The sequence below is a fragment of the Diorhabda carinulata genome, chromosome 1 (assembly GCF_026250575.1).
Source record: "Diorhabda carinulata isolate Delta chromosome 1, icDioCari1.1, whole genome shotgun sequence".
In the NCBI taxonomy this organism is placed as follows: Eukaryota; Metazoa; Arthropoda; class Insecta; order Coleoptera; family Chrysomelidae; genus Diorhabda; species Diorhabda carinulata.
This window is the reverse complement of record NC_079460.1, coordinates 35,861,402-35,878,422: the sequence shown is the minus strand read 5'-3', so window position 1 is coordinate 35,878,422 and position 17,021 is coordinate 35,861,402. Positions and strand designations below refer to the sequence as shown.

Below are 17,021 nucleotides of genomic sequence, written 5' to 3'. Positions count from 1 at the left end.
TAAAATTTTAATACATTTCGTTTTACAAACACGATTTTTATTATTGATACATACGAAAAATTAATCTCCTATTTTAATTAAGGTGAAGTACCAAGTGCCTACATATGCTTCCCTTATTTTCGAAAAAAGCAGCAGAATTTGTAGTATTTTCAGGACAATACTAATCGTTTTCGAATCATAATATTATAGCTCTTCATTCCGATAGAAATTGTGATAAGTAAAATGTTTTTTTTATAAATAAAATACATACCAGGGCGGTTTCACGGAAGAGCAGTTTTTGCAGAATTTGACAATACTGATGACATTGATCAATATTTTACATAAATCTGACAAATTGATTGGTTTTAATACTAACAAAACTGTTCTAGCTGTAGGGTAGATATTAAGAAAAAAGAATTTCGAGGATGAATTAAACATTTTTACGGGGAAAAAACAATTACAGTAACAGAGTAGAAGTTATGTACATATTATCCTGAAAGTGCTTCGTCCCATGTAATGATTTTTAATTGGTTCTCTACCTTGTGAAGTGGCCATACGATCACGGATTATGCTGAATGTCCGGAATCACTATTTACTGTAACTAAAAGTAGGTGAGTGTAGTGAATATTTCAGCTAATATTTGGCATTAAATTATATGTGAAAGAGCTATTTGTAAAGAGGATACCGCTGATTGCCAATGCTGAACAACGGCTCGCTGGCATTCCAAATTAAAACGACAATTTGGATAACTCCAAACATAATTCAATTGAATTTTTTCCGCCGATATGTTAGAGTAAATGAAACTGGGTTTACAATTATACTCCAGCCCCAAAAATACAGTCGTAATAATGGACTTTATCCGTGGATGGTGCTCCCAAGAAAGTGGAAGCCATTTTTTGGCTAATAAAGTTACGGTGCTTTGGGATTCCATAGGTGTATTGTTAATTCTTAAAACTCACGAATATTTTGCTAATTTTCGTACAGGTTTTTATGGAAGAGAAGGGTTTTGTTAAGCAATGAGCCTACCCACTTGTTCATTATTCTGGCGAAAACATGAGGCGAACTACATCATGTTTTATTACCTTATCCGTAGTATTGACCAGATTAGAGATATTTCATCCAATAATAAATGTCCTAAAAGATACAGTTTTATTCTACTAACACACCAACACTCACAATTCCTATCTGACGCGCGTTTCGATAACCAAGTTATCGTCTTGAAAGACCGAATTTTATCGAGTTCAGTTTGAATATCACCAACAGTTTCAGAAATTCTAAGATACATTTGTATTGACAATAAGAAAATAAAATCCAGGCTAATTACTTCAATTGAGAGGAAAACTAAGATTATAGAAACGAAAAAGAGGCAAAGGATAATGAAGAATGTGGAAGAAAGTGAAAAAGTAATAATGTAAAACATTACTAGTTCCTCGACCATCAAATTTCCGACGTTCGACGGAAAGACGGAAAGATCCGTCAAATAACTTTCGGCCGAATATTTGATAATACGGAAATATGTATTCAAGTTGTCATCCGAAGAACTTTTATAAGTACACACTCGACAAGAATGGGAAGGATTGAGCAAAATATATCGAACTAGCATTTTTCGTTTGGTTTGTTGCCCATAATACCATGGTACCTTTATTGTTAGTAAATTAAATAGGCCCAATTTTCCAGCTTGCCAAGATTGGATGATTTCATACGACTGATAAAATTGTTTTGTAGTACAACTCTACTCTTTACTCGCGCAGAGTTGAGCGTCGTCTGTCATTTAAATTATTAAATTATCCAATTTGACAGATCGTCTGCAGTTTGTTTACGAATTTTACTGAAGATGAAAGTTTTGAATTGTCATAAATTTGTATATTCAGAAAATTCATTTTATGGGAACCATGAATAATATTGTTATTCAGAATCAAATATTTGGCTCATATGCTTGCTTTTTAGCTGGCCGACAAAATTAATACGCAAATTATGATTCAAATGGGGCATATAAGAAAATACAAAAATGAAATAAATTGGTAGGAAATTTCGAAAAATCAGTTATCTCTCCTAATAATAGAGACATTTTGATATATTACTAATAGAATCATTCATGGCATATTGAAAACATGATATTTATTACATATTAACAAAATTTGAAACACACATGTGCTGTTTTGTTTTACAAATTGTTATAATAATTTTCAACGCTTTTAGTCAAACATAATAAAAACAGTTTTAATAATGTGTTTCAAGTTTTGTTCTATTTTAAACTATAGTAGTTGCTTTATTTTGTTAGTTGAATATTTTCTACAATAATTCAATTTAATAGCAAAAGCTACTAATTTAAATGGGAAAGAAACGAAATAACTTAAAATAACTAGCAGCTGGTAAACAATTATTTTTGAGGTTTTCTACGTGGCATCGTTTAGATATTTTTAAGTGAACCTTTGGAGTAAAATAATTCAGGAGGTTTTACGATGACATATTACATTTTTTCAAAATACGTCTTATAACAAAGAGAAAAAAAATGAGATTTTATTGACAGTTAAATTTCCTACAATTAATACAAAAACTAATAATTACGTTATGAAACACTAGTATTGTCAAAATGTAGGTAGCAGTTCACAAAAAATCTGTCGTAAAAGAGAACTGTAATATATAGCATAAATATTTAGAGTAACAAAATTAATTTGGGCAACTTGAGAATGTTCTAAGTCTACTGACGAGACACATTATTGACAGATTGTTTTTCTACAAATTATACAATTTATTTATTTATATTTTATTTGTTTTCTTGGATCTAACTTATTTTTCAAAATGTTTTAGACTGTTTTCAATTATTACATACAAATAAACCTAATCTTAATGGAAAAACTATATGCTTTGTAAATAAATTTGTTGTTAGTTACTGAAAGAAGTGGTAATATCTGCAAGGGAGGAGTGTGTAAAACGAAATTAAAGATAGATATTACAGAAACACTGAACTGGTCATAGCGATAATTAAGTATTAGATTATAATATGTATTAAATTTATTGTTTAGACAATGAATAACCCAGTAATTCAATTATTTTTAAACGTATCGATTCCCTTTAGTATCAATTGGAAATTGTTGTTAGAGAGGATACTTTCGTAATAAAGCGATAAGCTTAGGTTTGTTGATTTTTACATATCCAGTGTTTTTGAAACTATAATAAATTTTAATTGTATTACTAGTTCAAAATCTAATATATATTTCTAGTTCGATATATTTAGCTTGTAAAAATATATTTGAGATATGAAAAAGTATCGAGAACAGCGTTTCCAACTTTTTGTATCGACCACATCCCGATAAATGACTATATGTCTAACAAACATAAAAATTAGGAACTTGGAAATTTTCGTAAACTGAATCAATAGAAAAAATATGGAGACAAATATTGGTGGCCTCTTCTCATCTGAGCTTCCTGGACATATTTCGCTGGGTGTAATTAATTGTGTAAAATACGAAATTGTAGCCCTGGGAAATACATTGAGAGCACACTCCCAATATAATTTTATTATGCAACAAATTGTCATTAATAAATTATTCATTATGCATTTAACAAATACATATCGTGGAAAGGAACAATAATATTATCAATGGGGTTATAAATAAAATATTTTCACAGATAACAATAATGATTACAAATCGATACTGATTGCATAAAATATTTAATCACCAGGTGAAGAAAAACTCTATTATTAATAACTACATATTTCAAAATGAAACTTTCTATTAGATGATTCATAGGCTAGTTTTATTATATATAAAAAACTTATTTACGAACTATATAACTAAATATGCAAATGTTATTACGGAATATAAACGACATCTAAAACAGAAATGTTATGAATGATCAAAAAAATTTGTACCGCAATTGAATCATTAACTTTTTTATATAAAAATTACTTTTGAAATACACAAAATGAGATGTTGTAGATGATTTTTCCATTATATAAGTTGATTATTATTTTTGTTAACAAACTACCGAATACATTTAGTTATTGCATAAAATAAATATATTAACTTGTACAAAAAAAAAATATGACAGATACTGAGCAACTTACAAAAACAGTGACTCTTTTCAGTAAATCAAAGGGCGAAAAATATGAATATGTTTAATAGACGTTGAAAAGACTGGAATTGACTGATTTATGTAGTTGATCAAAATGGTTTCGATATTTTAAAATAGATTTACTTCATTTATTTTCTCATGTCTTAACTTATGAATTCATAAGTAAAAGTAAGATCACGATAGGGAAAGGATAGAAATTTAATAACCTTTGAAATTATATATTAATTGATAACATTATATATTGCACTTAACCATTTCTAGTGAAAAAAGTGTATGTTCTAAAATGAACAGTGTATATTCTCTGATCAAATAGGTGAATTTTTAAGTTTAAGTTAAATAAGTATGAATAATTCATATAAAAATTTTGAATGGAGCAAAAAAATCAACAAATGAATTTTTAAGATTATGGCTGCTCGCCTCAAAGAGAAAATATATATAAAATTACCAGCACTAGACACCAAACACTCCCTATCCAACAAAAGTTTGAAAAGAGCAACGTTTTAATAATATTCAAAACAAAATCTTGCCACGAGACTTGTGTATTATTGGCGCGTGTTCGTATATCACGTGTCGGATGCCAAGTTAAGGACAGTGCCCAACCGACGTCGACGACAATTGAATGACGACTGGCGTCGGTATGGACTAGGAATCGTCGCGACGCGTGCCTCTGGAGAGGCTTCTGCGCGCGCAAACAAATACTTCCGTCTAAATATTCCCGAAATATTGTCATCCCAACGGGATGAATCGGAGGCTTTCCCACCGACTTTGTGCTCGAGAATCGGTGACATACTTTTAGAGCTTTTTTTTCGTGATAATAAATCATATCTTGTTTCGGGAGCAGAAAACTTCATTAAAGAGCGCCGAAGATGATTGACAAAAATTCATAAGTTTTGTTGTTGGGTGAGCTACATTTCCATTAATTACTTTGGTAAAATTCTCTTTTACATTATATATATATATATATATATATATATATATATATATATTCAATTTCTTAGACCTTTTGTTTATGTTTCTATATCGTCTTGATTTTAGGTCTATTCTGACAATTTGCTGATTATGTTAATGAATAGATCACCTACATCATGAAAATCAAAATAAAAAATAAAAATAATAAATATAAATATAATAATAATAAATAAATAAATAAATAAAAAACAGTTTCATTTCTTTTATCGTATTAATGATCTGTACAAGGTATTTGATATATAATATTACTTCTTTTATTTTTTAGTGTTTTGGATTTTAGTTTAGTGAAATATTTGGATAATGTAATATTATTATTATCAATACGATAAAAAAATAAAACTGCAATAACGCACCACGAAATATCAAAAGAACATAAATTCAGTTATTAACATTTAAAAATTCTTGAAACGGAATCTAATACTCGAAAAAGAGAATTTTTAGAAATGCTTCACATTCATAAGAACGCAAAAGCTGTAAATGATTAAAAAGACCTAAATAACTTGAGTAAAATTTATAGCTCTATTTGATTTTGATTGATGGCTCCTACATATTTTTGAGATGTAAAAACTAAGGAGAAATTATTTTTTCTTGCTTAAACTAATAAAAGAGATCTAAAATCATGACGATTTAGAAACATGAATATATGTAGGTCTAAGAAATAAGAAATTTATATGTTTTAACTTCAAAAAATAATTTCCAAAGTTCACTTGTTTATTAAATAATCTACAAAAAGGAAACCTTAATATTTGAAGTGCAGCACATCGAATTCTATGATTTTAACCCAACGCTGAGCAAGTTCTCTGAAATTTTGGTAAAATTAATATTTGGGATTAAATGCAAAAAATTGTCGCATTGCATTTTCGCTTCGCATTTGATTAGAGTGGTAGGAGTTGAATACCTCCAAGTTCTTGGATCTTATTCCACGTAACATTCGCAGTAAGTGGTTAAGATTGTTTTGTTGTCCACTTTATACCTCGGCATTGATAATTCGACCATCTGAAATGATTTCGAAGTACACTAAACTTCCATAATTCCACCAGGCACACAACAAGACTTTCTGTTCGAGTCAATCTCTCTTTGCAACGGATTCTGGTAACTGCCCTTTGTTTGACCACTGATTTACCATGTTCGGGTTGTTTACATAAATCCATTTTTCATCTCAAGTGATAATGCGTCTAAGAAAAGTATTATCTTTCGACAAGGCAACACCACACCTCTACTCGACGTTTCACTTGAATCTCGATTGATTCGTGTGGCATTTTCCGACAACTTTTATAGATCTTGCCTAATTATTATAAGTGGCTATGTACGATATCTTATAAAGGTCTAAGAACGTCCGATAATCGACCAGTCCTGGTACAAGGTTCGTTTTCTACTGCTTCCCTTGTAACCTCAATAACAAGTAATTGTACTCTTCATACAATTACATTAACATTTATGAAATAGAACTAACTATAAATTCTACTCAAATTGTTTATATCTTTTCCGATCATTGATAGCTTTCTTTTTTATGTATGTGACCATTTCTAAATATTTTCTTTCCTTGTATTTGATTCCGTTTCAAGAATTGTTATAATTGGATACATGTTTTTTTGATATTCCGTTTTTTGTTAATGCTGTTTCATTTTTTTCATTGTATTGATGGCCTTAATCTATTTTCTTGATAGTGAGATATCTATTCTACATCTATCTATATACAATCATTAAAGATACTGGATATATCACAGTTTGTATACATGGTGTTTCTTAATTCATGCGACAAAATTCAGAAGTTGATTGCTCGTGTGAAATTGAGATGGGTTTTACCTATAACAAAATTTCTTCGGCCCACCAGTTTTCGAGATATCACTCTTAAAAGATGGTAAATACAATTGAGTTTTCATTTTTTCTCTAAAATTTCAGAAACCTAGAAATTTTTAATTCTGTAATTTTCGTGGACTCGCAAAGGACAAACCACGGATATTTTCTCAATATTCATGTTACATTATATGTGGGTGAAATTTCAACCCTTACTCTTTTTCATATCAAAACTTTTTTTCTATTTTATGTAATAAAATAATAACTTGAAATTCTTGTTTAAGTTAAAAATATTTTTTCCCAAAACCAATAGCTGCAAAAAAACATCATAATTTATATTTTTTTAATAAATTGAGTAGAAAACAGTCGTACAATGTAATACGATTCATAATAAATACTGAAAATGAAAGAGGAATATTAAAGAATACCTGTGGTAAGTCCTTTGCGAGTGCATGAAAATTACAAAATTTCAAGTTTCTAGCATAATAAAATTTTAGAAAAACAAAATAGTCACTACTTTTTTGGGAGTGACATCTCGGAAAGAGGTGGGCTGAGAAAATATTGTTCTAGGAATGACCCATCTTTCATTTCATTCGAGCAATCATCTCCTGAATTCGAAGCGAGCAAATTATTTATTCCAGTTCATTCCACAAAAATGGCTTAGAAAAGTGAGAGAAGCGTTAATTGCACCAAGATCTTGGTAGAAAATTGGACAAAAACACTTTTTGTTTACGAGAACAATTATTAATCGCTGTGTTATATTGAGGTCAGAATGAACTGAGGCTCCTAATTGTACCTAAAAAAAGTGTTCCTCGTGTGCTCGCTTCTTAAACAATAAATAAAGAGTTTTGCTCAATTTCAGGAGATGTGAAAGTTTATTGCGAAAGTTACCACATTAGAAACATCTTTGATTACCGAAATTGTATTTAGCGCAATCTTTAAAAAATGTTAAATGCGCGTTATTGTTTTGTGTTGTACTCATATCCATTTCAAAATATTGCAGTATTTTCCTCATTATATATCATTATTGATTGGTTAATACATTTGATATTTTCATGAGCGAGTTTTGAGAGTTTGTCTATGATGTTAATCTCTTCCTATTTACCTATAATCATTACACAATTGCAACAAACTCCATTGCTATCCATGGACTCACCAATACAAAATTTATGTCTCTTTTGTGGCATATAAATTTCCCCACAGTACCATTAAATTAATGATTGTAAGTAATCTGTCATTTTATTATTTATCCATAAAATATTATAATTATATGTTGGAAATTATTCATGTAACGCTGCTCATATGGAGAAGTTAATCATCGATATCGTTTATATCCATTATGAATATCACGATGGACTTATACTATGACCCAAACTAAACATTGATGTAAAGGTAATGTACGGTCAGTCACGCTAGTGTTCTTTGTTTTTTGCCTCTGAATAGAAAAGTGTGATATATCACAGTAAAATAATTAATTAAAAATTCAGCTTTCTTATCATATTTCGTGTACATGAACCTTCGAATATCTTTAGTATTTCTCATTAATATTCGAAATTAAAATTAAAAAGTACAAATAGAAAATGGTCCACACGATATTTTTTATTTCAATTTCAACCGTTTTAATTTGCATTTTTCTACTACTTGTAGAAAAGTAGAAACCGTATGATGAGATTGAGTAATACGATATGAAAATTGTAACTAGGTAATAACAAAGGCGAAATACAGTCAAGAAAATGGAAAATATTGATCTATTAAAAGAATTAAGGCATACTCGTTTTCTAAATTCATTCCTAATTTCAGTTTCTGGTTATTTAATAGTATTTTTCACAATTGACTGAATGTGGAAAGTGGAATTTTTCATAAATTTGCATTGTCACCAATTTTACGTGAAACAATTGGACTGGTCAAACAAGTCAGAGCAGTTGACTAGTGCCTGGGAATCGAGTTGTGGTTCCAATACTACGCTTTGTGTTTATCATTTATCATTTAATAAAAAATGTAGATTTGATGTGAAAGCCGTAGGAAGAAGCTAGATTTAATTACAGCTTCAGCAAATCGTGCGATCTTCATTATATCATCCTTATTCTTAGATTACCAATATTGAATAGAATACCATATTTGGATTCAAACAGCTTCATAATCTGATTTATTTGAATCGTTTCGTTTATAACATAGTCGCATAAAACAATCAATCCCAAAAAATCCATAGAAACACGTTAGATTTTGATAACGTTTGTTTTTATTATTCGAAACCTTCAAACTTTTTGAAGCGGATAATGGATGGTTTAAAAAGTATCTATGGTATTATTATGAAAAAAGAATTTATTGAAAACGACGAACAATTTTCAAGAACAATCAAATTATTTTTGAGGAACAATGCGATGAAGTGAAGAAAATAAGGACAACTTTCAAATATTCAGTATAGTCCAGAAAATAAATATATTTATCAGTTTGCTATGGGAATTATACATTTAAAAAATATCTTGATACAGAATTTTGTAGAGTCTCTGTACGGAATCTAAAACTCAGATGAGTTTCTAGACAAACTTACTTCACTCTCTTCTGAATTTTTGTTGAGTTTATTGAGGTTTCAAATGAAGTTACTATATAATAATTAACAGCCCCTTCTTCTTGGAAGGGATCGGGAAGATTTAATATGATTTCTGGAGTCATTCCAACTAGGATTTGTTGGAAATGGGTCACCAATTATTTTGAACAGAATTCCTCCATTTCATAGCCTTGTATAATATTTGGGCTTGTCTCTTGTTTATTCATACTTTATTCTTCGATGTTGTGTTTCTTGGTATATCTCTTAAAATCAGTATAATTGTTTAATCAATTTTGAGTGGTTGAGTGTACTTTATTGATTGATAACGGATTACTTGCTTGTATATTATAAATTGTTTCATTCATCATCAACATATCAGATCTTTCGTGACTTCTATCCAGTGAAATGTGATCTTCGCATGCTGTATACCACATTTGCTGATAAAATTTGATATTTTTCTGCTGTTTCTTTGCTGTTAAAGGGGTAGTGATTGGAGATGCAAATAATTTTAAACTAACCACTTTTATGAATGAATATCTTGAGTATTTGTCTACATCAATATAGCACCTTTCTGTTAGTGAAAGGTCCTGTATATACGACACCTACGTATTGGAACGGATACTTGTTAAGAACATCGAAGCATTTGGATTTCTTTAGTTATGAAATGAGGTGTATGAAATGCTTGATTGATTGTCCAAAAATTAATACAGAATTTTCCACTTTTATCCATATATTCACTTCATCCCATATCATAATAATAACTTATACTCGTTTGGGTATAATTCAGAATTGTTTTTAACAGTAATTTATAAATCTTCCGTTCTGATCTAAGAGGGATAAAGGGAAATCTCCAAAAAATCTTCTTAGGAACGATTAAACTGCAAATTATTACATGCATAATACGACAGTAATTATGATTTAGTGGTGCACTGAGTTTATCATTACAATAAATTATCTATATATTCTATATCAACGCCAAATTATGTACTGTGACTGAAGTAGAATCATCAACATTAATCAAATCATTTAGTAGCAAATGATCGGCGACGATCTTCTATATTTACATTTGTACTGTAAACAGCATTCGAAATGCTCTATAAACTCCATGTGAAAATGACTACTACTAACAAATATATACTTTTGAAGCTCGAGCCTTTTACATTTGAGCCTTAATACGTATTATAGGTAAAAGAGCGAATTCGCTTACGTCCAATTACGGATACGACACAAGCAGAAGAAGAAGATATCACTATAAAATTGACATATAAGTATAATTTTGTGGTGAATTCAGTTCTTCAAAAAAATAACAGATGACGAATGGTAACGGGAAAATGGTTTGTATCATTAACAACACAATTTTTAATAATTCTATCAACATTATCATTGTTTATATAAATATATAACAATTGTGTCGTCAGGGTTGAATTCAATGAACATATTATCAAAAGTATGGTGGAATGTGGATGTCAGCCAATACTACTTAAGTATTTATTATTTAAAAGGGATTTTATCTTATTTATTTCATTTGTCTGTTATCGTCATTTTCTATAATCGAACATTGTGAAATAAATGAATCTTGGAAAGTTAAAATTAACTTCCATTCAATTGAATTATCAAAATGGTTCACATTTTCAATTCTGAACATGATATCACCTTCTTGTCATATTTCATTAAACTATATAAATCGTTTATACGCTTTCCAGAATATTAATGTTTTTACTCATTCGAGGTTGATAAAAATTAACGAAAAAACAGAGTTTCGTCCACAAAAAAATAATGAATACTCTACCTTTATTGTACCAGATGTTGAACTGACCTGTAACAAAATATCATGATTAGTATGATGAAATTTTGGTTTATAAAACTCAAATATTTCGTGAATTGAACGAAGAAATTCTTATTGAATCACAAATTTTGTTTCATCACTTTTATCGTTTTTCATCAAGTGTTTCGAAACGTGACAAAAATACTGAAATTAGGCCTAATTTCAAAATATCCAAAGCACCTTATGAGAGAATAATCCTTTCTATGAAAAATGAAAAATAAACCTACAACATGGAAAAGAGAAAATGATTCTATGAAAATCCATACCAACACGAAATACCTGAACTATAAAATAGCCGAACAAGAAGAATGTCTCCATTTCAAAATGAAGCTCGTAGGAGTATATCTATATACTACTTGAGGTTGGAGGCGAGCGTCTTCTTCCAAAATGTCTTGAAGAAGAAACTATCTACCTCTATGTCTTGTATTAATTGCTTATATAAAATCATTGCGAAAAAATTGGAAAGCAAGCCTTATCTAAAACAGATCAAAATATATCTTCTCTCTGTGCTTGCATTCGTGTTCCAGAAGGCCTTCGATCCAATTGTAATGGGCGCAGTATTCGCAGCAATGAACGAAGCAAGGACCAATAATAATATCTAAGAGAAAGCCACTCTACACGTCCAATGTCCGAGGGTGGTAGTATTTAAATATGAAGCTGAATTGAGACGACTTGTTTCTTATAATTCAAGACTACAGTGAACGTGCTCACTCGTTTGAATAACTGATTGTAGTGTAGAACGGTGTGAGCTTAACTAATCACCTTTCGGAATCCATAGTAGTGGGCTTATACAAGCCATACTATGGAATTCAAAATGAAAATGACACCGCATAACTAAATGTAGATTCATCTTCAAAAATAAAAATTCCCATAACATATGAGACCTGTGACTTTCCAGTATCGGTATGTGACATGACGACGATGACAAATATATACGCTATCGGAATGAATATATCAATTATTGAATTGGAGCCCTAGGTAACCCATGGAAAGTATAAGGAAGCGGAAAGAATAACTTTCTTATGTGAGCAGTATCTATGCAAGTGCTTGAGAAAAAATGAAGCGAAATAGTCTATGTTACCACTATGTTGAATCGTGATATAGGTACTTAAAAATGTATGTGAATACAATTCTTTCGAGCGTCCAATTGTTCATCACTAGTCGCGATAACTTATATAAGCAGAATGGAAAAAAGTATTTATTAGTCTACTATAAATATAAGAGACATTTTTAGATACTCTGGCTTCAAGATAAAAGTAAAACCGTAAATTTGCTTTATTTGCCGAAAATCTTAATTTGTGTTGTACCTCAGAAATATTATTTCACTGTTTCTGTGAGACATTGCATCATTATGAGATAAAACAAAATTAGAGTTTTAATAAAACTGTAGCTATTCCGCGGAAAGATTAAAAGATTAAAACACTTGAAGACGTTGTCCATGAATAGTTAATTTTTATGTGGGAATTATTCATATTTATTAGCGACTTACTGTACGTGAAAATGGTCATTTGTTCTAAACTATATTTAACGAGATGCAATTTAGGGTCGAAATGCTGCATTAATTTAAAAATTAATGGTCTATTAAACATGAGACCACACAAAATACAAATTAAAATGTGGCTTTTTTGAATTGCTGGTACCACCGACACTGCAACGTTTTTAATAAATAAATTACAATTTAACAAGTCTGGCAAAACTGCTCTTAACAGAAAATAATTGGGATGCAAACTGTAGTATTAGGGAAGTGAAGGATGGTACATTTAATAATTGAATTATAGACAATATCTAAAATTTGGTTAAGGGAGGAATGAGCACGTACAATTCGAGTGCTAATATTCTGTATTGAATAAGTAAATATAAGAAATATGCAAAGTTTTAACGTGTAATTATTCGAAGTCTTATGCAATATATCCCCTGATAGATAAATTTATTAAATTTAATAAGTTTATTAATTATTAAATTCAACTCAAATATCCAATTAACTTTAGAAATTGAAAACAACAACAAAATTAATTTATTATACATGACACTTATTAAAATCAATAATAAAATAAAAACTAAATATTATACAAAAGAAACATGGTCTGGAAAATATCTTAATTATAACTCATGCCATCCCAAATCACAAAAAAACAGCGTCGTTATAGGATTAACAAATTACACAATAAGAACAATATAAATCCAATTACACAAATAAATTCGAGTAAAGAAAAATATACATGACTTAATACGATATTCAAATTCGATCAAGTTTCTTGGTCTACATATTGACGGTGCCCTTCAATGGTCCTTTCCTATCCTGTATCTAAACAGCTAGACTCTAGTACTGCTTTAACAAATTACTACTCGTTCGAATCGCATTTTCGCTATAGTTTGCTTTTCTGAGGGTCTTGTAGTTTGCACCTCTTCGAATCCACGTTCAAATAACAAGAAAGAGCTATTTGCTAGCTACATTTATGGTTTAAGTAGTAGAACGCATTGCGAATTCCATTTTAAAGAATACAAATTTTTAACTCTCCCCGCTTTTTCCATTTTAGAATCCGTTTGTTTGGTTCGAAAACTGAGAGACCCTACTAGAAGAACAAATTTGGATATTTACTGAACAATATCCACCTCCGATTTGGTAAAAAATTCTATTATCTTCAATGCCAAGAAATTATTTAATCAGCTACCTTCAGAATTAAAAGGGGCAAATACATTTAATAAGTTCCGGAGATTGACAAAGGCATTTCTGCTTGAAAGACCTTATTATTCTATGGCAGAATTCTACAATCTACCATAGATACAAAATAATTCAATTTAGTCTGAACTAAGATATTAATATTGTATTATAATTATTATTAAGCCAAATTGTTATTTTATATTATCTAATATAAAATTGTATCGCGTTGTCCATGAAATTGTAAAGCTTCCTCTGTTTTTGATAAACTATTTGTTTAACCTTTCCACATACAAAAAAATCCATTATTATAAAGCCTGGAGATATAGATGGCCAGCATATCTCACTCATTCCCTCCAAACAGTTTTTACCAAACTGATTTTTTAGCAGTAATTTTTTTTATAGGAGGAGCAGAGCAGTCGTTATATCTAATGAAAGAAAGTATGTCAAATATTTGAAGAAAATTCGTCAATAAATCTTTGCAGAATTTGTAAGTGACCTGATTTAACTTTCTTTCAATAAAGGAGAGTCTTATTATTCCTAGCTCATGTGACACGGCACACCAAACATTTTTTTAAAATACTTGTTTTACCTCTAATTTTGATAGTTTTGGGGAGACAAAACATCTTTTTCGTCATAAAAAAAAAATTAATTTATGAAAATTTCTGTTTTTTAAAATTATCTCGCTTATAAACAAACACAACTGTAATCGCCTTGCTTCTTCATCTTCTTCCAAAGTGTGAAAAATGTGTTTTACTTTAGTTTATAATCCCACTTCCGCATTTGTTGAATTCAAAGCAACTCAACTTCCTGCATCAGGTCCATCGTAAGCATTAGTATCTTTCTTCTTCCGATGAATGTTTCCTGTTGTAAAAAATCTCTTGATCAAATGCCATCATAACTTTTGTTCATTGCAGTATTTGGATTGAACTAAGCAATAACTATATCCATCGATCTTTCGCCGGTTCCATAACACTGAATTACCTAAGCTTTTCTCTCTAATATTGAATATCTTCTTAAATAGAGTTGTTATGGATACAACTTTGCTTTTCCATGGCAGTTTTTGTTACAAATATTAGTTTTTGAATTGGGGGATTCACATAAAAAATATAATTAGAAATAAGTCTTTAGTCAATCGGGACTTGTCTCTGGAAAATGAAAACGATTGACTATAACAAAACAAATAATATCAAGCTCATGGAAAATGATATTGATGGAACTACTTATTCAGTGGAAATGATTTTAGAAAAAAAATTTATTAAATAAAATAGATCTTGGATATATATTTTATTCTATTGGAATCTGAAGGCGTAATTCCACAGGGGCGACAAGTAGTCTGCGACAATTACATATGCCACAATCAGTCTTTCGACATAAAGCAACAAGCAGCTTGCGACAATTAAGCATGCCATATGTTGACCACTATTGCTCGGGCAAATGCGTCAGTTTTCGAAAGGATTCAGCGTGTTGAAGGATATCGCCATTTATCTGATAGTGATCGGTTCTGCGTGACTTGTATCTTATGATATAGAGTGTTATATTGAGTGGAATTTTGAGAAAGACATGTTGTCAGAAGTTACCACAAATATACGCGCATTCGAAATTTAGTGACAAATTGCTTGTGCAACATTCTTTTGAGTATGTGGCGAAATCGCATATCTAGAGATTCTGACGAATTTCGAAAATACTATCTTTAACATAACGAAACCTAGAAAAACATTAACGCCTGAGGTATAAAGACTCCTTTTAACTATGGATCCCAAGAAGCAATGATTTGATAATTTGTTGAATGATTCTCCTCCATTTTTCAATAGCTACATTCTCCATATAGAATAATGAGTGCTAATTTCCGCTTTACAGGGCATTTAAAATATGAACGGACAGAAAATATGAATAGTGTATGATTGTTGGATGCATTTAGAAGAATAGTTTTTGCAGAGACAAACGACCTACTTCATATAGTCCACATTATAGTTTATGACATAAAAATGGGAGGCTCTCCAAAATATGCGACAGACATTCAAATAAATGCGGTTCAAAATTGAAATTCTTTTGAATTCAATATGAAGCAGTTTCATTTATTTGTTTCAAAATTATTGGGAGTCAACTTATAGCGGGAACCCTAGCTCGTTAAGTTATTTTGTGATTCTTTCCGATCGAAGGTATTCAAAATCATCAGATGCGGATTTCATGAAGAGTAATATCTTATAGAAAATAGCAAATAATTCCTTCTCGAAATGCTTGGAACTAATATATGTAAAAAGCATTTCAACATCATTATAATCCAATTGTAATCACTGGAGATTTTAACATAATACAATAACAGTTTTTGCATCAAGTTGATGTTGTTAATTTGTGCATAGGTTTCCCCTAACAACCACGTCAAATATTGATAAGTGGTTAACATGAAGTTGAATAATTGTTGGCGTTCGAAAAAAGCGTCCATTTGTTTTAATACCAGAACAATAATTTCGTTATTCGCTGAATTTTTCATACCGTAAAAATACATGTGGCTTTGAAAATGTTTTTATGTTCTATTTGAAATTTTTATAAACCGTCAGTGATTTATCGAGGCAAGAAAAATGTACGCTTTTTTAATTTGAGTGGTTATACAAACTATGCTAGGTACAATATTCTGATTAATTGAATTCGTGTATTTCAATCAATGTTTAATTAGCTATAACTGAAAATTTAATTAAGTTTCAAATGTAAATACACGATGGCAGAACAAATTTACTTACTGCCAAATCAACGAAGGTGGTAATATAGACAGATGAGGCGAATGTATTTTCTTCTCCAATTCAACTTATGCCCAATTTCGGTTCATTCATCTAAACTTCTATATACAATTAAAGTTTGTCACGATTTTTTTGCACGATCTAAATCCAATTTACTCGAAGCGAAAGATTCACCGGTGATTGTATTTTAACTCTATGTCGAGTGAATATTTCTCAGACAGATTGCATGAATTTTCAAAAAACACTGTGACTGTACAAAAAGGTTAATGACAGACGAAAATGGAAGAAAAATCATTCACAGAACGAAAGAAAATTACAAGTAAGTAGTCAAGGTATCTGACACTCACGCCGCAATATTGCAACAAAAGTACTAGGTATGAAAATTATTGAGGCATTGTACAAAAGAAACTCGATACTTGTTTGGAT

At 30.2% G+C, this 17,021-nt stretch overlaps 1 protein-coding gene across 14 annotated transcripts in view; it reads right to left on the bottom strand.

Annotated features, from left to right (window-relative positions):
• The window catches only part of LOC130901333 (calmodulin-binding transcription activator 2-like), a 488,194-nt gene that overhangs the window by 249,531 nt on the left and 221,642 nt on the right, over positions 1-17,021 (bottom strand). For 2 of the 14 annotated variants that reach the window (XM_057812710.1, XM_057812741.1), the window contains exon 1: positions 4,505-4,654. The exons of 10 other annotated variants lie outside the window; for them this stretch is intronic. The gene's annotated coding sequence lies outside the window, so the exon portion shown is untranslated. Of the gene's footprint in view, positions 1-4,504; positions 4,680-17,021 lie in introns of those variants that run through there. 2 more of the 14 variants (XM_057812731.1, XM_057812720.1) reach the window with 2 other exon arrangements.